This window comes from Heterodontus francisci, chromosome 34 (genome assembly GCF_036365525.1).
Source record: "Heterodontus francisci isolate sHetFra1 chromosome 34, sHetFra1.hap1, whole genome shotgun sequence".
In the NCBI taxonomy this organism is placed as follows: domain Eukaryota; kingdom Metazoa; phylum Chordata; class Chondrichthyes; order Heterodontiformes; family Heterodontidae; genus Heterodontus; species Heterodontus francisci.
The window spans coordinates 12,959,780-12,983,713 of NC_090404.1; positions in this window are offsets into that span (position 1 = coordinate 12,959,780).

Sequence of the window (23,934 nt, forward strand, 5' to 3'; positions counted from 1 at the left end):
CCCCCCCCCCCCCCCCCCCATTCGCAATTGCTTTTTTTGGGATGCAAGGTAAAAGGACACTGGAGTTGATGATCTTTGATCTGACTCTACAGGAGCGAAAGTGAACATTTGGGAATAACATCATTTATTGTTAGATATCATCGATCACAAGTGTGCATCTCCGCTTTAATGCAATGTTCCCTGAACCAATCGGTCAATGGATCTCAGCTCAACTGTGTAAAGATTGTTACTTTATTTCACACTAAACAATGGTAAATTGTAAAAGTTGAGATTTACACCAATCTGTGTAGGTGTGATGCGACAGCGCAGTTCGCCCGAAACTGCTTGAGAATTAAATCTCGCTGCCTGCCTTTCTAATCGTGGTTATGTTACTGTCCTATAGACCATGGGAATATCCGCAACACTGCAGATTAAACAGTATCATTCAGTATAAACCGACTGATGGAGAACTTTCTGGTAGATTTGGGAAATCATAAGTTTCAAGTTACATTTTTTTTAATTGCACAAGAAAAGGGAAATCATTAGATCAAATACTTTATTTGATTTTCACTATCGTGTGGTTTGATTCATTAACCCAGCTGTGGCTAGCTGTTCTCAAGCTGTACCAGAGCATGTTTCATTTTAAAATATAAAGGCTGCCAGTTAATAATTATACCAAAATCTTAGTGAGTAACTGGACTTCTCAGTCATGCCCCAGGCTTGTTCTGTAACTCAGCAGAATGCAGGAAATGGAGTCAAGCATAAAATTATAAATGGAACCAAAAGCTAGTATTATATCACTTATTGAGATCTTTATATCTGTCCCTCTCTGTGTCAGTCTGATGCCAGCATAGCATACCTCAGGCAGGACTGTGAAGAAGTACTGCATTATTCAGAGTAAATTTGGCTTTCATTAATTCATATTTCAAACGCTTTTCAAAGTTCCAATCGTATTTTATTTTGATCTGCACGTGACATACAGGAACATAATTTGCTTTAATGTCATACCATAAGAAGTATATTATCGATTGGCCGTGCCTAATGATTCATTAGTTGAGCAGGTAAATGCTAGCTTGTTCCCACACACACTCTCTGTCCATATCTCCCCCACTGAGCTTGTGATCAAAATCCATCAATTCAACAGCAGGGAGGAGCGAGAACTCACATTGTAATTTACAGGAAACATCTGTGGGTTCTGTGCAGCAAATTCTTTGAGCTGTTTCCAACTCATTGATCAGAGCTAGAAAGTCAACTGGAGCACCACCTATTATGAATGCCACCTTTTTATAGACAAATCTGCCCAGCAACAATATACTCATGCAGTCAAATCATATCCCGACTGGTTACATGGAGATCCATTTCGAATGACTTGACAATCCTGCGGATGATTCTGGCAGCCTGGGCTTTTCTGAATTACCAGGGACACAAGCCCTGGACATAATTCTCGGAGCGTGCAGCCTCTCGGAATTACCCGGGACCCAAACCCAGGGGGTAATTCCTGGATGCTGGGGAATATGTGAAACATTAGGAAGCACAAGCCCTGGGGATGATTTCCAGATGTTGAGCCTATCTGACACAGAAATACCAGGCAAAACTAACCGTGGGGATGATTCCCTGCCTGTAGTAGCAAATGCATATCGAAGTTTAAAGGGTAAAGACACTAAATATAGAGGGGTTGGTATTAACAGGCCGTGAAAGCGTGTGTCCATATATTTTGGAAGATGTTGGAGAGGAAACAGTGGAGCTAATAGTAAAAAGAATAGAAGACTGTGGAAACAAAAATAGCGAGAAATTCGTAGAATTGTGCTGTTGCCTCCAAATTCCTGCCCATCTTTCCAAGAATTCCATGTTTAAGTTCTTCTTATCAGGTTTCCGACCCTGCCACGCACTGAAAGGGTCTTTATCAAAGTCACAAATGACATCCTATCTGATTGTGACCGTGGAAAGCTATTCACTGTCATGTTTCTCGACTTGTCTGCAGAGTTTGACGTGGTTGAACACACCATTCTCCTCAAATACCTCTCTTCTGTCGTCCAGCTGTGTGGGACTGCAATCGCCTGGGTTTCAATCCTATCTATCCAATCGTGGCCAGAGAATCATCTGCAATGTCTTCTCTTCCTACTCCCAGGCCATTACTTCTACAGACACCCAGGGATCGACCCTTGGCCTCTGCCATTTGTCACCTACATGCTGACCCTCGGTGATACCAGCTGTAAACACATCAGGTTCCACGTGCACGCTGATGACACCCAGCTCTAACACACCACGGCCACCACCTCTCTCGACACCTCCATGGTGTCTAAACTGTCACTCTGCTTTCCAACTTCTAGTACTGGATGAGCAGAAATTTCCTTCAACTAAATGTTTGGAAAACGGAACCCCTTGTCTTTGGTCCCCACGATAAATTACTTTCCCTAGACACTGACTTTATTCCCTTCCCTGGACACTGTCTGAGGCTGAACCAGATCATTCGGAACTTTGGCCTCCCATCTGTGCCTGTACTGAGATTCTGACCTCAAATCCACTCCATTTCCAAGACAACCTGGTCCATCTTTGTAACATTGCCCGTCTCTGCACCTGTCTCAGCCTGACTGCTGCTGAAACCCTCATCCATTTCTTTATTACCTCCAATGCTTTCCTGCCAGCCTCTGATCTTCCACCTTCCATAAATATGAGTTTATCCCAAACTCTGCTGCTCCCTGTACTAACATGCACCAAATCCTGTTTACCCATCACCACTGTGTTCTCTGACCCACAATGGCTCCCTGTGCAATAATGCATCAAGAATAAAATTATCATCGTTCTTTTCAAATCTCTCCATGGCCTTGACCCACCTTACCCCTATAAACTCTTTCACTCCTAAAACCCACCGAGAACTCTGCCCTCCTCCAATTCTGGCCTCTTGCACATCCGCGATTTTTATCACTCCACCTTTGGTGGCCGTGCCTTGAGTTGCCTCGGCCCTAAGCTGGAGAATTCGGGAATTCCCTCCCTAAACATCTCTCCCTCTTTCACCTCCTTTGCAATTCTCACTGAAAGCTGCTTTACAGGTTCATGATCACCTGTCTTAACGTCTCCGTGTCAAATTCGGTGTTCGAACGCTCCTGTGAAGCTCCTTGGGTCGCTTTATTCCTTTCAAGGCGCTATATAAATGCAGATTACTATTGGATAGTGTTTCATTCATTTACAGGCGAAGGAACTAATAACTTAGGCAATTACAGATTTATTAACCTCAAATCAGGTACAGGTACATTTTCATTTTTACAGTGTCATGCAGAAATCATCACACACGCGTGGTGTCCACCAGGAGCTTCTCTGTGATGCTGAGGTGATCACTAGACAATGAAGCACTGAGACTGGTGGGTAGCTGCTCATTATTCCCAGCCTGATTACATTCCTTTTTGCAACTGAGTACTGGGAACAGACAGACCGGCCCAGGTAACGAAATGGTCAGAGTGACATCATTTTCTAATAAGAGCACGGAACAGAATGAATTAGCAATAAACGTCAACAGTATTCACGGATTTGCAATTAAATTGTGAATAAAGTAAAATAAAATATTGAGTCATAACTGGGAAATATATTCATGTATCTTTGCGGAATGTCCCAAAGGATTTAAAATGGAGCTAATTTGCAGACAGAAATATCAGCAAAAGTGCAAAGTGACTCAATTCCTGTTAATGTATTTTTATTGATCTTGGTTGAAGAGAGGAAGGGGGAGATAGGAATTTTAATTGTCCACCTCAACAGTAAAGGTGTGACGAGGAGAGTGTACTGGTTCATGACATCAACTGGGTCCTCTTTCAGTTATAAAGCGCTAGATCATGACTCTGTTTATATTACAGCCTCTGTTACTTCTGCATTAAATCATGTCTCTGGTTACATTACCCCAGAACCTGTATTAGGTGAAGAATGATGTTTTTATATATATATATATATACACACACACACACACACGCACATACACACAGTGCAGGTTGTGTGTGCTATTTTCAGTTGTTGCTCTTCAGTGGATGAGAGTTTATGCATTGGGGGGCATTGGGACCCTGCGGCAGCCCATATGACGGTTCCAAGCTCTGTTTAACACAGTGAGTCAGGGAAAGTTAAATCGAAAACCCTGCAGGAAAACCAATCCTTAACATTAAAAAACTGTGAGCAATGGGCACAGTACGACACAACGGTGCATTTATAAACTTTAACACAACGTGCAGTGCACTATTGCTCACCTTTTCTCTGTCCCTCAATCCCAGTTCATCTCTGGGAGATTGTTACAAGATTCACCTCTACCTTTCAACACAAATATTATCCACATAATACCAGAGCAATTAGAAATTACACTCAACTGATTATTAGTATTAACAAGATTAAAGGTCTGCCTCTATTAAAAAATGATTGTACCCTGCTCTACGGCAAACATATGTCTTTATTGATATTGATATCCATCTATGCATCTCATAGAGTAGTGCAGTAATCACTGAGGTAGGGGCTAGTTCAGTATAAAGTGAGGCACCGGCTGGTGCATTAATAACTGGGACAGAGCTTGTGTAAAATAAATAGAGGGCTTGTCTGAGACAGAGCCGAATGAAATATAAAAAGAGGGATGGCCTCGTACAATAGTAACTGAGACAGAATCCAATGTAATATAAACCGAAATCTTGTTTATTATATTATGACTGAGGCAGGTCCTCCGTGAAATATAAAGAAATACACGGTCTCGTGCAATTCTAACTCAGACAAGGCCTAATGTAATATAAAATGGGACATGGCCATACGCAGTATTTATTGAGACATGGCGTGGTGTAATATAAATAGGGACATTATCAAGTGTAGTAGGGCTGAGATGGGTCCCAGTTTAATATAAACAGAGGCATATTCTAGCGCAGTAATCCACGAGGCGTGGGCGAGGTTAATATAAACATAGACACAATCTAGTGTAAAACATAGCGGGCCATAGTCTGGTAAAGTTATGATTGAGGCAGGTTCTCGTATGGTGGAAAGAGAGGAATGGTCCAGTGCATTAATAGCTGAGACAGAACCTAAGGTAACATTAACATCGGTAATGTTTAGGGCAGTAACACCTAATACAGGTTTTGGAGTAATGTAACCAGAGGCATGAGGGAAGGTGGAGATGTGAGAGGGAAAATGGGATTAATGTTCTTTTGGGCCTCCTTATCTCGAGAGACAATGGATACGCGCCTGGAGGTGGTCAGTGGTTTGTGAAGCAGCGCCTGGAGTGGCTATAAAGGCCAATTCTGGAGTGACAGGCTCTTCCACAGGTGCTGCAGAGAAATTTGTTTGTTGGGGCTGTTGCACAGTTGGCTATCCCCTTGCGCCTCTGTCTTTTTTCCTGCCAACTACTAAGTCTCTTCGACTCGCCACAATTTAGCCCTGTCTTTATGGCTGCCCGCCAGCTCTGGCGAATGCTGGCAACTGACTCCCACGACTTGTGATCAATGTCACACGATTTCATGTCGCGTTTGCAGACGTCTTTATAACGGAGACATGGACGGCCGGTGGGTCTGATACCAGTGGCGAGCTCGCTGTACAATGTGTCTTTGGGGATCCTGCCATCTTCCATGCGGCTCACATGGCCAAGCCATCTCAAGCGCCGCTGACTCAGTAGTGTGTATAAGCTGGGGATGTTGGCCGCTTCAAGGACTTCTGTGTTGGAGATATAGTCCTGCCACCTGATGCCAAGTATTCTCCGAAGGCAGCGAAGATGGAATGAATTGAGACGTCGCTCTTGGCTGGCATACGTTGTCCAGGCCTCGCTGCCGTAGAGCAAGGTACTGAGGACACAGGCCTGATACACTCGGACTTTTGTGTTCCGTGTCAGTGCGCCATTTTCCCACACTCTCTTGGCCAGTCTGAACATAGCAGTGGAAGCCTTACCCATGCGCTTGTTGATTTCTGCATCTAGAGACAGGTTACTGGTGATAGTTGAGCCTAGGTAGGTGAACTCTTGAACCACTTCCAGAGCGTGGTCGCCAATATTGATGGATGGAGCATTTCTGACATCCTGCCCCATGATGTTCGTTTTCTTGAGGCTGATGGTTAGGCCAAATTCATTGCAGGCAGACGCAAACCTGTCGATGAGACTCTGCAGGCATTCTTCAGTGTGAGATGTTAAAGCAGCATCGTCAGCAAAGAGGAGTTCTCTGATGAGGACTTTCCGTACTTTGGACTTCGCTCTTAGACGGGCAAGGTTGAACAACCTGCCCCCTGATCTTGTGTGGAGGAAAATTCCTTCTTCAGAGGATTTGAACGCATGTGAAAGCAGCAGGGAGAAGAAAATCCCAAAAAGTGTGGGTGCGAGAACACAGCCCTGTTTCACACCACTCAGGATAGGAAAGGGCTCTGATGAGGAGCCACCATGTTGAATTGTGCCTTTCATATTGTCATGGAATGAGGTGATGATACTTAGTAGCTTTGGTGGACATCCGATCTTTTCTAGTAGTCTGAAGAGACCACGTCTGCTGACGAGGTCAAAGGCTTTGGTGAGATCAATGAAAGCAATGTAGAGGGGCATCTGTTGTTCACGGCATTTCTCCTGTATCTGACGAAGGGAGAACAGCATGTCAATAGTCGATCTCTCTGCACGAAAGCCACACTGTGCCTCAGGGTAGACGCGCTCGGCCAGCTTCTGGAGCCTGTTCAGAGCGACTCGAGCAAAGACTTTCCCCACTATGCTGAGCAGGGAGATTCCACGGTAGTTGTTGCAGTCACCGCGGTCACCTTTGTTTTTATAGAGGGTGATGATGTTGGCATCGCGCATGTCCTGGGGTACTGCTCCCTCGTCCCAGCACAGGCATAGCAGTTCATGTAGTGCTGAGAGTATAGCAGGCTTGGCACTCTTGATTATTTCAGGGGTAATGCTGTCCTTCCCAGGGGCTTTTCCGCTGGCTAGGGAATCAATGGCATCACTGAGTTCCGATTTGGTTGGCTGTATGTCCAGCTCATCCATGACTGGTAGAGGCTGGGCTGCATTGAGGGCAGTCTCAGTGACAGCATTCTCCCTGGAGTACAGTTCTAGGTAGTGCTCAACCCAGCGGTCCATCTGTTTGCGTTGGTCAGTGATTATGTCCCCCGATTTAGATTTGAGGGGGGTGATCTTCTTGATGGTTGGCCCAAGAGCTCTCTTCATGCCATCATACATTCCTCTGATGGATTTGTATAAATGGGTGGTTGATGGTCGGCATGGGCTCGTTGGGCCGAAGGGCCTGTTTCGGTGCTGTATCTCTCTATGACTCTATGATTTGATGCAGAAGTAACTGAGGCTGTGATATAAACAGAATCATGATTTAGTGCTTTATAACTGATAGAGGGCCCAGTTGATCTCATGAACCAGCACACTCTCCTCGTCACAGCTTTACTGATGAGGTGGACAATTAAAACTCCTATCTCTCCCACACGCTGTCCTTGTCAGCATTCCGCCCGTCAACCAAGATCAAAAAAATACATGAACAGGAATTGAGCCACTTTGCACTTTTGCTGATGTTTCTGTCCGCAAATCTGCAAATATTACATTTTAAATTCTGTGTGACATCCTGGCGAAGATAATGATCTGGAACACGAGTGAAAGCTGTTTCTTCATACATTAATTCTATCATTATCAGAAACAGTAACTGACATTGACATTTTCACGATTGGAGCAATGGCAAGCATTGGTCACCAGGGGGCAGTGAAATTCTGAATGTTTACATGACGAGAAACAGACACTGCCTCAATTATTACTGCATTACAGCATGCTTCTGTTCATATTACAGTAGGCCCTGTCTCAGTCATTTCTGCACTAGACCATGTCTCTGCTTATACTACAGTAGGTCCTGTCTCAGTGGCTACTGCACTAGGACAGGTCTCCTTTTGTAACGCGAGGCCCTGTCTCTGGTATTACTGCAGGAGAACATGTCTCTGTTCATAATACACTGGGCCCTGTCTCAGTTATTACTTTCTACTCATTCGCCGATGCGTATATTGCTGGCAAGGCGAATATTTGTTGCCCATACATAATTCCCCTTGAAAATGTGGTGGTGAGTTACCTTGAACAGCCTGCAATCCATATGGGTTAGGTACAATCACGGTGCTATTAGGGAGGTAGTTCCAGGATTTCCACCGATTAACAGTGAAGGAACGGTGATGTATTTCCAAGTTAGGATGGTGTGTGACTTTGAGGAGAACTTGGAGGTGGTGGTGTTCCCACGTATCTGCTGCCCTTGTTCTACTAGGTGGTGGTCGTGGGTTTGGAAGATGCTGTTGAAGGAGGCTTGGTGAGTTGCTGCTCTGCATCTTGCAGATGGCACAAACTGCAGCCACTGTGCACCTGTATTCAAGCGAGTAAATCTTTCAGTTAGTGGATGAGGTGCCAATCAAATGGATTGCTATGTCCTGCATGGTGTCGAGCTTCTTGAGTGTTGTTGGAGCCGCAGTCATCCAGGCAAGTGGAGAGTATTCCATCATACTCCTGACTTGTGCAGATGGTGGACAGTCTTTGGGGAGTCAGGAGGTGAGACACCCGCCACAGAATTTCAAGTCTCTGATCTGCTCTTGTAGCCACAGTATTTATGTTTCCGGTCCCGTTAAGCTTTTTGGTAATTGAGTGATGTTAATGCCGTCAGATGTCAATGTCAAGGGAAGTTGGTTAGACGCTCCATGGTTGAGATGGTCATTGCTAACATTAGTGTGGTGCGAATGTTACTGGCCACTTACCAGTCCAAGCCTGATTGTTCTCCAGGTCCTTCTGTATGCTGGCATGGACCGCTTCAATATTTGGGGAGTTGTAAATGGAATGGAACACTGCAATCGTCAGTGAAAATCTCCACTTCCGACCTTATGATGAAGGGATGGTCATTGATGAAACAGCTGAAAATGGTTAGGCCTAGGACACTACCCTGAAGAACTCCTGGAGAGATGTCCTGGAGCTGAGATGTTTGGCCTCCAGCAGATACAACGATTGTGCTAGGTGTGACTCCAACTAATGGAATGTTTTCCCCTTTTCTCATTGATTTCAATTTTGTTCGGGCTCCTTGATTTCACACTCGGTCAAATGCAGCCTTTATGCCAAGGGTTGTAATTCTCATTTCATCTCTTGCATTTAGCTCTTTTGTCCATGTTTGGACAAAGGGTGCAATGATGTCTGGAGCTAAGTGGTTCTGGCGGAATACAAACTGCACATTGGTGAGCAGATTATTGCTGAGTAAGTGCCACTTGATAGCATTGTCAACAACAGCTACCATCAGTTTGTCGATGATTGAGAGTAGACTGATGGAAGAGTAACTGGCCGGATTGGATTATCGTGCTTTTTGTGAAGAGGACATACCTAGGCAATTTTCCATGTGATCAGGTAATGACCATGTGGGAACTGTACTCAAACAGCTTGCCTAGGGGTGCAGCTAATTCAGTAATAATCCAGCACGTCATCCAGGATGTTGTCATGGCCCAAAGCATTTATTTTATTCAGCTCAGCCGTTTCTGGACATCACATGGAGTGAGTCGAAATAGATGAAGCCTAGTTTCTCTGATGATGGGAACATCAGGAGGAAGCCGAGTTGGATCCACTCGGCACTTCTGGCTGAACTTTGTTACAAATGCTTCAGCCTTGCCTTTAGCACTCAGCTGCTGGGTTCCACCATCATTGGGGATGGGAATATTCACGGAGCATCCTCCTTCCTTTAGTTATATAATTGTCTACCACTATTCATGACTGGATATGACAGGACTGCAGAGTTTTGATCCAAACAATTGTATGTGTGATCACTTAGTTTAGTCTATAGTATGCTGGTTCCACAGTTTAGCCTGCATGTCGTCCTGTGTTGTAGTTTCTCTAGGCTGGCCTCTCATCTTTAGGTCCACGTGATACTGTTTCTAGCATGCTGTCCGGCATCAACATTCCCAATTGAACTAGGTTTGGTCCCCTGGCTCGTTGGTAATGATAGAGTCAGGGATATTTGGGGCCATAAGGTGAGAGATTGTAATGGAATACAATTCTGCTGTTGCAGATGGCCCACGGTTCTTCATTGAAACACATTTTCTGGCTGCTAGATCTGTTCTGAATATATCACATTTAGTGGATACAGCACAATGGACGGTGTCCTCAGTGTGAAGACAGCACCTCATCTCCACAACTGCTCATCTACAGGCTGGCACGCGGTCACATCTTCTGTAAACACAACATCAGGCTCCACATGTACCATAATGACACTCAGCTCACCTGACCACGACCTTTCTCTACCACTGCCTTTGATCTGTCACGCTGATTGTCCCACTTCCAGTCCAGGAACTAAGTATTTGGAAGATTGAAGATATTGCCTTTGGTTTCCACAACAAGCTATATTCCCCAGCCCTTGACTCCATCCTACTCTTGGTTTTTCTCTGAGGCTGAACCAGACCAGTCACAACATTTAAATTCTACCTGACCCTGGGATGAACTTCTGACCCCTTAGTGACTCCATGACCAAGATCACCTCCTTCACCCTCCAGAACGCTGCCCGTCTCTATCAATGTCTCAGCACATCTGCTGCTGAAACTCTCATCAATATCTTTGATATCTCTTCACTTTGAGTATTTCAATTCTGTCCTGGTTGTCCTCCCATCTTCCAACCTCCATAAACATGAGCCCATCCAAAACTCTGGTGTGGGACTATGTTGTCAGTGGGCAACACGGTTTCAAGTCCCACCACAACAGCTGGTGCAATTTAAATCCAATTCATTAAAATCTGGAATTGAAAGCCACTCACTAGTAGTGCCATGAAAAAAAGAGCCATCTGGTTCACTAATGTCCTTTAGGGAAGGAAATCTGCTCTCCTTGTCTTATCTGGCATATATGTGACTCCAGACACACAGCAATGTGATTGATTCTAAGCTGCCTTCTGATATGGCCTAGCAAGCCATTCAGTCCAAGGGAAATTAAGGAAGGGCAACAATGGTTGGTCTGCCAGTGGTGCTCACATTCCATGAAAAAACAAAGCAAAACAAAAAAAAGCAACTGTGTCCTGTTTGACCATCACCCCTGTACTCACTGACCTTGTATGTTGTAATATCAATGGGGACATAGCCTAGTTTAATATAAATAGAGACAGTGTCTGGTTCAATTTAACTGAGTCAGAACACCGTGTAATTGAAATAGAGGCATTGTGTGATCCCATTTGAAGTGATACAGGGTCGAGTGTACTATACAAAGAGACAAGGCCTTGTTTAATATGAAGAGGGACATGGCCGAATGCACTAGAAATTCGACAGGGCCGTGATGATATCATGAACTATTAATCCCTCCTCCACCTCTTTTCTGCTGATGTGGATATTAAAGCTTCCATGGCCCCCACATTGTGTCCTGGGCAGCATTCTTCCCTTCAAGAACGATCGACAAAATTACATGAACAGGAATTGAGCCACTTTGCTCCATTACTGATGTTTCTGTGCAAACATTGGCCACGTTCATCTGGAATTATTTGCACTTTAAATCCTTTGGGACCGCCCACAGAAGGTGATGAGCTGGTACAATTTGTTTCTTGATACATTAATATCAGAAATAGTAACTGACATCAACATTTTCACAGTAGCTGCAATGGCACTCTTTGTACAGCAGATGGCAGTAAAACATTTTTTTTTGTACATAACAGGCTTTGCCTCAATTATTATTACACTAGACCATGTCATTGGTTATGTTAACTTACGCACTGTCTCAGTTATTATTGCACTCGATCATGTCACCGCTTATATTACACGAGGCACCGTCTCAGATACTACTGCACGAGATCATGTCGCTGTTTATATTACACTAGACCCAGTCTCACATATTATTGCACGGCACAGTGGTTCAGTGGTTAGCACCGCAGCCTCACAACTCCAGCGACCCGGGTTCAATTCTGGGTGCTCCCTGTGTGGAGTTTGCAAGTTCTCCCTGTGTCTGCGTGGGTTTCCTCCGGGTGCTCTGGTTTCTTCCCACATGCCAAAGACTTGTAGGTTAATTGGCCATTATAAATTGCCCCTAGTATAGGTAGGGATATGGGATTAGTGTTGGAGTAGTATAAATGGGTAGTTGATGGTCGGCACAGACTCGGTGGGCCGAAGGGCCTGTTTCAGTGCTGTATCTCTAAACTAAACTAGACCATGTCGTTACTTATATTACACTGGGCCCTGCCTCAGTTATGACTGCATTTTACCCAGTATCTGTTTATGTTACACTAGGCACTGTCTCAGATATTACTGAACTAGACCCTTTCTCTTCTTATATTACACTAGGCACTGCCTCACTTATTACTGCACTGGACGTTGTCACTGTATATATTACACTAGATCCAGTCTCAGTTATTAGGTTTCTCCATTCCCGTGATTTGACCATCATTGACAAGATAAATATCTATTGAGAAGGTGGTGGTGAGCCACCTTCTTGAACGGCTGCATTCCCTGTGGTGTAGGCACGCCCACAGTGCCGTTAGGGAGGGAGTTCCAGGATTTTCACCCAGCAAGATTGAAGGAACAGTGATATAGTTACAAGTCAGAAAGATGTGTGACTTGGAGTGGAAATTGTAGGTGGTGGCGTTTGTGGATTTGGAAGGGTATTATTGAAACAGCCTTGACGCGATGCTGCAGTGCATCTTTTAGATGGAACACAAAGCTGCCACTATGGTGGAGGGAGTGAATGTTTAAGATGAGGTGCCAGTCAAGAGGGCTGCTTTGTCTTGAATGGTGCGAGCTTCTTGAGTGTTGTTGGAGCTGCATTCTTCCAGGCAAGTGAAGATTATTCCATCACACTCCTGAATTATGCCTTGTACATGGTGGGCAGGCTTTGGGGAATCAGGAGGTGAGTTACTCGCCACAGAACTGCTAGCCTATGACCTGCTGTTGTAGCCACAGCTGGTCCAGTTCAGTTTCTGGTCAATGGTAACCCTCAGGATGTTGATGGTGGGGGATTCGGTGATGGTAATCTGGTTGAATGTGAAAAGAAATGGTTAGATTCTCTCTTGTTGGCGATGGCTATTGGCTGACACTTGTGTTTCATGTATGTTAATTGCCATTTATCACCCCAAGCCTGAATGTTGTCCAGATCTTACTGCATGCAGGCACGGACTGCTTCAGTATCTGAGGGGTTAGGATTGGAACTGAACACTGTGGAATTATTTGTGAACATCCCCACTTCTGACCTTGTGATGGAGGGACTACCATTGATAAAGCAGCTCCAGAACGTGTCTCACTCCTAGCCAAGCTGTTCCAGTACAGCTACAACACTGGCATTTGCCCAGCAACGTGGAAAATTGCCCAGGTATGACCTGTACACAAAAAGCAGGACAGGTTCAATCCGGCCCATTACCACCCCATCAGTTGATTCTCAATCATCAGTAAAGGGAAGGAAGGTGTCGTTGACAGTGCTATCAAGTGACATTTGCTTACCAATAACCTGCTCAGTGACGCTCAGTTTGGGTTCCGCCAGGGCTACTCAGCTCCTGATCTCATTACAGCCTTGGTTCAAACATGCACATAAGAGATACACTCAAGAAGTGAGATGAGATTGACCACCCTTGACATCAAGGCAGCATTTGACAGAGTATAGCATCAAGGAGCCCTAGCAAAACTGAAGTCAATGGGAATCATGGGGGAAATTGTCAGCTGGTTGCAGTCGCATCTAGAACAAAGGAAGAGGTTGTGGTTTTTGGAGGTCAATCATCTCAGCTCCAGGACATCACTGCAGGAGTTCCTCAGGGTAGTGTCCTAGGCCCAACCATCTTCAGCTGCTTCATCAATAACCTTTCCTCCACCATAAGGCAAGAACTGGGGATGTTTGCTGATGATTGCATAATGTTCAGCACCATCGTGACCCCTCATATACTGAAGCAGTCTGTGTAGAAATGCAACAAGACCTGGAGAATATCCAGGCTTGGGCTGATAAGTAACATTCGCACCACACAAGTTGCAGGCAACGACCATCTCCAACAGGAGAAAATCTAACCATCTCTCCTTGACATTCCATGGCATTACCATCGCTGAATCCCCCACTATCAACATCCTGAAGGTTACCATTGACCAGAAACTGAACTAGAGTAGCCAGATAAATACCATGGCTACAGAGCTAGGAATCCTGCGGCGGGTAACTCACCTCCTGACTCCCCAAAGCTTGTCCACCATCTACAAGGCACAAGTCAGGAGTATGATGGAATACTCTCCACTTGCCTGGATGGGTGCAGCTCCAACAACACTCAAGAAGCTCAATCCCATCCAGGACAAAGCGGCCCATTTGATTCTCACCTCATCCACAAACATTCACTCTCTCCACCACCGACACACAGTGGCAATAGTGTGTACCATCTACAGAATGCACTGCAGCAATGCACCAAGGCTCCTTAGACTGCACCTTCCAGACCCATGACCTCTACCACCTAGAAGGACAAGGGCAGCAGATTCATGGGAACACTGCCACCTGCTGATTCCCCTCCAAGTCACACACCATCCTGACTTGGAACTATATCGCCGTTCCTTCACTGTCGCTGGGTCAAAATCCTCGAACTCCCTTCCTAACAGCATAGTGGAAGGGGCTGCAGCTGTTCAAGAAGATAGCTCAGCATTACCTTCTCATAGGCAATTAGGGATGGGAAACAAATACTCGCCTAGGCAACGACTCCCGCATCCCATGAATGAATAAGAAAAGTGGAAATGGTTGGGCCTAGGGCACAACCCTGAGGAACTCCTGCAACCTTGTCCTGGTGCTGAATTGATAGGCCTCCAACAACCACAACCATCTTCCTTTGTACGCGGTATGACTCCAACCAGTGGAGAATTTTATCTTTGGTACGCATTGACTTCAATTTTCCTCGGGCTGTTTGATGCCACACAAGGTCAGATGCTGCCATGATGTCATGTGCCGACACTCTCATCTCACCTTTGGGATTCAGCACTTTTGTCTGTGTTTGGACCAAGCCTGTAATGAGATTTGAAGCCGAGTTCCCCTGGCAAAATCCAAACTAAGCATCGGTCAGTAGGTTCTTTCTGAGTAAGTGCTACTTCATAGCACTGTCAAACGATGCCTTCCATCACATTGCTAATGATTGAGAATAGACTAATTGAACGTCAATGCGACCGACTGGATTTGTTCTGCACACTGCACTGTGCTTTAGCCTCAACAGGTTGGCTGCTCATTTTTAGCTATGCCTATTGCTGCTTCTGACCTTCTCTTCTACATTCTTTATTGATGCAGGGTTGGTCGCCTAGCTTGATGGGAATAGTAGTGAGGGATATGCCGGGCCATGAGGTTACAGATTGTGGTTGAACACAATTCTGCAGCTGTTCATGACCCACAGCACCTCATGGATGCTGTTTTGAGCTGCTAGATCTGTTCTGAATCTATCCAATTTAATATGGTGGCCATGCCACCCAACACAATGAAGGGTGCTCTCAGTGTGAAGATGGGACTTCGTCTTCACAAGGATTGCCCGGTGTTCACGGACAGATGCAGCTGCGGCAGGTAGTGCGATGAGGACCGGATCACACAGGTTTTTCCCTGGTTTTGACTCTCCTACCACCTGCCGTGGCCCACCTGGTAGCTATATCCATCAGGACTCTACAAATTCAGTCAGTATGCTTCTACCGAGCCATTCTTAGTGATGAATTTTGAAGCCCCCACCCAGAGTACATTCTGTGCCCTTGCTACCCTCTGTGCATCTTCCGAGTGGCGTTCAACATGGAGGAGCACTAATTCATCAGCTGAGACAGCCAGGAAGTGGTAATCAGCAGGAGGTTTCACCGCCCTTGTCTGAGCTGTTGCTGTGAGACTTCACGGCTTCTGGAGGTAATGGTGCCATTCCATCCAGATCACTATGCCAACACCTCTGGTGGGTCGATCAGGAGTCCGTTCATTAGATGTAAGGTATGATTGGGTGAGTATGACTATGTCAGGCTGGTTCTTGACTAGCCTGTGGGACAGCTCTTCCAATTGTAGCAGAAGTCCTCAGATGTCACTGAGGAGGAACTTGCAGGATTAACTGGGCTGTATGTGCCGCTGTATGTACCTAGGCTGATGTAAATGTCTGGTGCACTTATATTCACATTATTAATTTTTGTGGCGGTTTGATACAATGGAGCAGCATGGTGGAGCTTTTCAGAGGGCAGTTCCATGTCAACCATCTTGCCGTTTATCTTGAGTCACATACAAGTCAAACTGGGTAAGGACGTAAGATTGCCTTCCCTAACGTACATTTATAAACCAAATTTTGTATACCATTCTAGTAGATTCATGCTCACCATTACCAATTTTTTATCGCAGATTTATCTAATTAACGGAATTTAAAGTCTCCAGATGCGATGGTGGGAATTGAACTCGTAAAATTCCACTAAATTTGTATGTTTTCATTACACTCGAGCGTGTCTCTGTTTTCATTACACTCGGTCCTGTCTCTGTATTTTCTGCAATCGACCATCTCTCAGTTTCTATCACACATGGCCCTCTCTCAGTTATTACTGCGCTAGACCATGTCTCTGTTGATATTGTATTAAGCCCTGTCTCAGTTTTTACTGTACTTGACCCTGTCCCAGTATGTCTTTTCTTATATATTATACTAGAACATCTCTTGCTTTATTGCACGAGACCCTGTCTCAGTTATTCGTGTACTAAACTATTTATATTACTCTAAACTTTGTCCCTGTTCATAATACACTAGGCCCTTTCTCTGTTACTACTACAGTGGGAAATGAGTTTGTTTATACCAGTTTACACCCAGTCTCAGTTATTTCTGCACTATCTTTGGCTTTGTTCGATAGGTAGATAGATAACTAGAGGTAGAGATATGAATTTGTGTATGTGGAAGGATGCAACTTTTGTTTTATACTTTTCATGGGATGTGAGCATTTCTGGTCTTGTTCAGGGACTAATATAATATAAACAGAGACATGGACTAGTCTAGTAATAACTGAGACAGGGTCTAATGTATTAACAGAGACATAGCCTATTGCAGTAACAATCCAGTGTAATATAATCAGAGACATGGTTTTATGTAATAAAAACAGAGACATGGCCCAGTGCAGGATCCAGTGTAATATAATCAGAGACATGGTTATATGTAATAAAAACAGAGACATGGCCCAGTGCAGTAATACCTCAGAGAGGATCTGGTGTAGCATAAACAGAAACATGGTCTATGCAGTGATAATTGAGACAGGGCCCCGTGTAATATAAACAGATATATGATCGATGCAGTCATAACTGACACAGGGCATAGTGCAATATAAACAGAGATAGAGTCTGGTGCAGTCATAACTGAGACAAGGACCAGTCTAATATGAACAGAGGTAGGGTCTGGTGCAGTCATAACTGAGACAGGACCTACTGTAACATAAACAGAGGCATGGACTAGTGCAGTAATAACAGAGACAGGGCCGATTTATCTGTTTGCTGCCTGCCTTCACCAACGCCAGCCACCACCCCCACCCACGCGCCCCCCACCCCACCAACACCCCCCCCCCCCCGCCTCCCCACACCACCACCCCCCCCCGCCCCCTTAAATAGAGTGGTTATATTTGCTACTTTCCAGTGTGCTTGAACATTTCCAGAAACTAGTGAATTAAAAAAAATAGCACCAACGCATCTACTACCTCATTAGCCACCTATTTTAAGACCCTAGGATGAAGTCCATCAGGACCCGGAGATTTGTCATCCGGCAGTTCCATCAGTTTACTCCGTACCGCTTCCCTGATGATTGTAATTTCACCAAGTTTCTCTCTTCCTTCCACCTCATGATTTACAGCTATTACTTGAATGTTTTTGTATCCCCTAGAGCGAAGGCACAAGCAAAATATTTATTCATTTCATCTGCCATTTCCTTATTATCTATTATTAACTCCCCATTCTCACTCTCTAGAGGACCAACACACACTTTACTTACTATTTTCCTTTTTAAATACCTGTAAAACCCTTGCTGTCAGTTTTCTACTAGGAATAGACATAGGAGTGTTTTGAAATATTCTCTTAGATTTCTGAAACTGCTTCTCTATTTACCTATCTCCTAGCCTAGTAACCCAGTTCACTTCAGCTAGCTCAGCTTTCATGCCCACATAGTTACCCTTATTTCAGGTTAAAATACTAGACTTGGGCCCACTTTTCTCTCTTTCAAACTGGATGGAAAATTCAATCATATTGTGGTCACTGCTATCTAGAGGTGCCGTTACTCTGAGGTCATTAATTTAACTCTGTTACATTACACAATGTCAACTCTAATACAAACCTGCTGTCTGGTTGGTTCCAGAATGTGCTGCTCGAAGAAACTGTCTCGAAAGCATTCTATGAACTCATCATCCAGACTACTATTGCCAATCTGATTTTTTCAGTTTATGTGTAGATTAAAATCACCCTTGCTTATTGCCGTTCCTTTCTCACAAGCACCCAATATTTTTTCTCGAATCATCTTCTTCATCCCTGGTAACATCCTGATAAACTTCCTCTGTAGCCTTTTAGAGGCCTTTGCATCTTTCATAGAATCACAGAATCATAGATATTTATGGCACAGGAAGAGGTAATTCTGCCCATCGCGTCTGTGCCGGCCAAATACAAGCTAAACTGACGTCCCATTTCTTGGTCCGTAGCCTATAAGTTACGGCATTTCAAGTGCATATCCATGTATTTTCTTTCCAAAAATACGATGAGGGTTTCTGCCTCTACCATCCTTTCACATAGGGAGTTCCAGACAGATTTGGGTGAAATGAATTCTCCTCAACTCCCCTGTAATCTTCTGTAAATTGCTTCAAATCTATGGACCCGGTTGTTGACCTCACTGCTGGGGAAACAGGTCTTTCTTGTCCACTTTATCTAGGCCGCTCATAATTTTATACACCTCAATTAAATCTCCCCTCAACCTCTTCTGTTCCCAAGAAAACAACTCTTAGAGAGAGAGATACAGCACTGAAACAGGCCCTTCGACCCACCGAGTCTGTGCTGACCATCAACCACTAACCACCCATTTATACCAACCCTACATTCCCTACCACATCCCCACCTTCCCTCAAAATTCTCCTACCACCTACGCATACTAGGAGCAATTTACAATGGCCAATTTACCTAACAACCTGCAAGTCTTTGGCTGTGGGAGGAAACCGGAGCACCCGGTGGAAACCCACACAGTGACAGGAGAACTTGCAAACTCCGTACAGGCAGTACTCAGAAATGAACCCGGGTCGTTGGAGCTATGAGGCTGCGGTGCTCGCCACCGTGCCACCCAACTCCTCCACTTAAATTTTCCAGTCCTGGAAACATCCTTTGCAAATCACATTTATCCCTTCTCTAGTGTGACCAGAACTGTATGCAGTACTGTAGCTGTGGTTTAACTAGTGTATTATACAGTTCACACAAAACCTCCCTTCTCTTATACCCTGTACCTTGCCAATAAACGAAAGTATCCCATATGCCTTCTTAACCATGTTATCTATTTAGCTTGCTATCTTCAGCGATTTGTGGACAATGCAATGTGTCTCTGTTCCTCTACACTTCTCAGTATCCTATCACTTATTGCACATTCCCTTGCCTTGTTAGCATTCGCCAAGTACATTGGCTCAGAATTCCGCAGATTGAATTCCATTCGCCACTGTTACACCCACCTGACCAATCTAGGGCAGCATTTGACCGAGTGTGGAGTCCGAGTCAAACTGAAGTCAATGGGAATTAAGAGGAAAGGTCTCCACTGGTTGGAGTCATACCATGCACAAAGGAAGATATTTGTGTTTGTTGGAGGCCAATTACCTCAGCCCCGGGACATCACTGCAGGAGTTCTGAAGATCAAAAGTAGGGATGTTGCTAATGATTGTAAGATGTCCTGTGCCATTTGCAACTCCTCAGATACTGAAGCAGTCCGTTTCCAAATGCAGCAAGACCTGGACAACATTCAGGCTCGGGCTGATAGGTACAAGTAACATCAGTGCCACGCAAGTGTCAGACAATGATGATCTCCAATAAGAAAGAATCTAACCATCTCCCCTTGACATGATGGCATTACCATCACTGAAATCTGCTACTATCAATATCCTGGAGGTTACCATTGACCAGAACATGAATTGCAACATATATGCTGTGGTTACAAGAGAAGGTCAGAGACTGGGAATCCTGTGGTGAGTAACGCACCTCTTGACTCCCCGATGCCTGTCCACCATCTACAGGGCATAAGTCAGGACAGAGATGGAATTCTTTCCACTTGCCTGGATGGGTGCAGCTCCAACAACATTCAGGAAGCTTGACAACATCCAGGACAATGCGGCCCGCTTGATCGGCACCCCATCCACCACCTGAAACATTCACTCCTCCACCACCAATGCACAGCGACAGCAGTGTGTACCATCTACAGATGCACTGCAGCCTCCTTCGACAGCACCTTCCAAACCCTCGACCACTACCACCTAGAAGGAGAAGGGCAGCAGATGCATGGGGACACCACCACCTGCAAGTTACCCTCCAAGCCATATGCCATCCTGAACTTGAACTATATCATTGTTCGTTCACTGTCGCTGGGTCAAAATTCCGGAATCCTCTGCTTCACAGCACTGTGGGCGTACCCGCACCAGATGGACTGCAGCGGTTCAAGAAGACAGCTCACAACCACCTTCTCAAGGGCAATTAGGAATGGGCAAGAAATGTTGGCCTTCCCAGCGACACTCACATCGATAAAAGATTAAAAAGAAAAATCAAAGGCAGGTACAGTACATGTTGGATACAGAGTAAAGCTCCCTCTGCACTGTCCCATCAAACACTCCCAGAGCAGGTACAGTACAGGTTAAATACAGAGTAAAAGCCCATCTATGCTGTCCCATCAAACACTCCCAGGGCCAGTACAGCACAGGCCTTCCGTGACCGGTGGGCACTGCAGGGACTGGAGTACATCATGGACACCGAGGATGGCATTTTTTTTTGAGCTTTGTTTTATTGATTCAATTTTAATAAAGTTATTTTATGAAATGTATATAAGGGGGAGGGGGAGCTGAGGAATAAAGGCCACCTTTAAACAAAACGAGCTAGATCCATAGAAGCTATTCTTCAACACTGTCCCATTAAACACTCCCAGAGCTGGTACAGCAAGTGTTAAATACAGAGTAATGGTCCCCTCCACGCTGTCCCATTAAATATTCACAGGGCAGGTGCAGCAAGTGTTAGATACAGAGTAAACCTCCATTTACACTGTCCCATCAAACGTCCCAGGCTATTGAATGAAAAAAACACAATTTAGGGTAAAGCTCCTTCTGTGGATTCCCAACGATTTGGTTAGAGGCTGATGAATAGGGCTGAGAGAGAACGTTGTTAAGATGTTGACTTCATATTGTGAGGTAATCACAATGACCCGTTCTTGAGAAGCAAGTCATAGGTCACGAAAGGAGAGAGAGGGGCAGCTCGAGAGAAGGTACAGGAAACGTCCACAAAAACACTGCTTTTATCTCCAGCGATTAAAGATAATCTTTACCAATTCTGAACTTAGGTATCATCTTTGTTTTATTCTCATATAATTACCAGAAATGTTCCAAAAATCAATTGTTACTCGAATCCGTTGAGACATTTGCATTTTTCTCTCTCTTTAATTCTGTGGTCTGTAGGTGGGGAAATATTTGTTGTGCTTCTGCTGCTCAAGACTCTAATCTGGGAATTCTATTTCTGTGTTTATTTACATGAAGGGCTCATTGGTTTCATCTTCGTGTTCATAGCAGCAAAGCCAGATCCACGGTTTCTTCAACTCAAAACAAAGGTTTATTTTCAGAATATTGACCGTTGGTACAAAATGAATAGAAACAATTCAAACAGAGAAAAAAAATGAAGAATTCATTTCTGAAAGTTCTGCTGACAAAATTAATGGAACATCTCTAAACAGACTGTTATTTCACTGAATGTTCATTTAATGGAATGTTTATCCTGTTTGAACTAAACAAGTTAAAACAGTGACCACAGGAGTGGTCTAACAATCACATTAATCTCAGATCTTTCAACATAACGCAGCTTGTATTTATAAATGCTCACATCTGGAATAAAAACACATTTATGCAGAGCCTTTCAGAACCTCAGGATGTTCCAAAGCACTTTACATTCATTGAGGTATTTGTGTTGAAGTGTAGTCACTGCTATAATTTTGGAAAGACAGGGGGCAATTTCCGCACAGCAAGCTCCCACGAATAGAGATGTGATGGAAGGACAGATCACTTGGTTATCAATGATGCTTGATGTGGGGTAAATATTGGCCTAAGACACTGGCGAATGCTCACTGTTCTTTAAGAAAGTGCCAGAGATATGTCACATTCGGCTGAGATGCCAATACCATCGCCTCATTTGAAAGATGGCACCGCTGATCATGCAATACTCCATCAGCACTGGGTTACAGTCTTGGCTCATGTGCTCAAGACGATGGGATGAGGATTGAACCTATGACCTTTTAACTCACAGTCAAGAGTGATGTCACTGAGAAAAGACCTGTAACCTCTCGCAGTTTGCTATTTATTTCAGTTCATCTAAACTTCCGGATATGAGACCAGTCTTGCTGGTCTGTTTAATTGTCTGGAGCTAGTTCTCTTATTAGCCCAGGATGTTATTCTAGCACTGCTGTAACGGTGCACGGGATTTCCACTGGGTCCATGTAAAAGTGTCACTTTTTCTGAAAGGAGCATCTGGAAGCACCTGAGGCTAAAGGACTCGAGTTTTACACTGCGTGAGATGCACTATCAGAGCAGCTGGGATTAAACATAAAAAATGCTGGAAATACTCAGGATGTCAGGCAGCGCCTATGGAGTGTAAAACAGAGTTCACTCTGGAATACCCTCCCTACACCTCTCCAACTTGCTTTTATTCTTTAAGACACTCTTTATAACCTACATCTTTGACTAAGCATTTGCTCATCTGACCTAATATCTCCTTTAGTGACTCAGTGCCATACTTTGTTTCATAATGCTGCTGTGAAGCACCTTGGGATGTTATATCACGTTAAAGGTGCTCTATAATTGTAAGCTGTTCTAGGCACTGCCTCAGTTTATATTAATCTATTCCTTGTCACCGTAATCACTGCACTAGGCCCTGTCTCCATTTACATTAATCTAGACCCTGCATCAGTAATCACAGCACTTGACCCTGTCTCAGTTTATATCAATCTAGGCCCTGCATCAGTAATCACTGCACTAGACCCTGTCTCGCTTTATTTTAATCTAGGCCCTGTATCAGTAATCACTATACTAGACCCTGTCTCCGTTTATATTCATCTAGACCCTGCATCAGTAATCACTGCACTAGGCCCTGGCTTAGTTTATATTATTCTAGGCTGCGTATCAGTGATTACTGCACGAGGTTCTGTCTTAGTTAACATGAATCTAGGCCATGTATCAGCAATTCCTGCACTAGGCCCAGTATCAGTTTATATTAATCAAGGACCTGTATCAGTAATTCCAGCAGAGCACCCTGCCTCAGTTTATTTTATTCCAGGTGTTGCAGCTCTATTAGCTTCACTCCGCCCATTATTATTGCACCAGCGAGAGCGTGTGTTTATTATAAAATTGACCATTTCTGTTTATATTACTGTAGACCATGTCTCTGTTTACAATACACTTGGCCCTTGCTCACTTCATATTCATATGACCATGTCTGTCTTTACATTGCACTAGGCCAGGCCCGGTCCTACTTTATATTATGCCAGAACAGGTTTAGGTTATTACTGGATTAGACCAAGTTTCTTTGTATTTTACACTCAACGTTGTCCCATTTATTACTGCAATAGGCCCGGTACCAATGTATATTGCACTAGGCCCCATCTTCCCGAGGTTTTTTTTAATATTAGTTCCTGGGATGTGGGCGTCTCTGGCTCGGCCAGCAGTTATTGCCCTTCCCTAATTGCTATCAAAAAGATGGTGGTGAGCTGCCTTCTTGAACCGCTGCAGTCCAAGTGGCGCAGGTAAACCTTTAGTGCTGTTCGGAAAGGAGTTCCAATATTTTGACCCAGCGACAGTGAAGGAATGGTGATATAGTTCCAA